At 35.8% G+C, this 919-nt stretch overlaps 1 protein-coding gene across 2 annotated transcripts in view; it reads right to left on the bottom strand.

Moving 5' to 3' along the window:
- The window catches only part of Ric1 (RIC1 homolog, RAB6A GEF complex partner 1), an 89,508-nt gene that overhangs the window by 29,558 nt on the left and 59,031 nt on the right, over window positions 1-919 (bottom strand). The window lies entirely within an intron of this gene.

Here is a 919-nt window from a genome sequence, read left to right as displayed (position 1 = left end):
TCAAGTCCCAGCAATCACATGGTGGCTCACTACCATCTATAAGGGGATCTGATGCCCTTCTAGACTGCACATCAGAGCACTCATACATTAAATAAAAAAAAAAAAAATCAAATTGATTTTGTTCTTTTAAAGTAAAAATACATTAATAGTACATGAAACTGAAACACTTATGCTTATTACATATTTCTATTTTAAAGCAGCATTTTTTTGATTTAGTTTTTCATAGTGCTATTTTTGAGACAGGGTATTATGTAGCCCAAGCTGGCTTTAACATGAGGCCGTATACATAACTGGACTCACAAATGGAGTTTATTTCTCCTACTGTTTGGGATCACTAGATACATTTTTACTAAATCAACTGTAGCTTTAGGAAGTCAAGTTTGGAGAATCAATATATTCTCAATAAGGTAAATCTGAGCTTTACAAAGTGTTTTGGTGTAAGAGTAAAATAAGGGTGGATGGGACTAGAGGTTGAGTTAAGTATACCAAACTCAGACAGATAGAGCATCCTACTGTCTCCCCTACGCAGAATCTATACACAGGCAGCAGTGAGAGGGGCTATGAGAGAAGTGTGTCCCAGGGAAAGAAGACATGAGGAAATGAGAGAGGGTAGAGGAGCGACAGAAAAAACACTTCATGCTCTCTACCATGTACACAGTCTAGATTTACATATGAATGATGTATGGCTTGAAGCAGTGGGGGTTATTTGGTGAGAAGGGAAAATCTGAGCAAAGTGTATGTGCATGCAATGTAATCTTAAGCTCTAATGTTTGCTACTATTTTGTACACTATTAAAACATTTTAAAAGTAAAATAGGTTTTTAAAATTTTTTTATTTTAAATAAAGGTAGCGCTATGACCTGCATTTCTGCATATATGAGCTCTCAGGGAAACGATGGGTTACTCATCTAAAGTTTCTC

The sequence above is a fragment of the Mastomys coucha genome, unplaced genomic scaffold (genome assembly GCF_008632895.1).
Source record: "Mastomys coucha isolate ucsf_1 unplaced genomic scaffold, UCSF_Mcou_1 pScaffold21, whole genome shotgun sequence".
NCBI lineage: Eukaryota > Metazoa > Chordata > Mammalia > Rodentia > Muridae > Mastomys > Mastomys coucha.
This window is presented reverse-complemented; position numbering and strand designations above follow the sequence as displayed.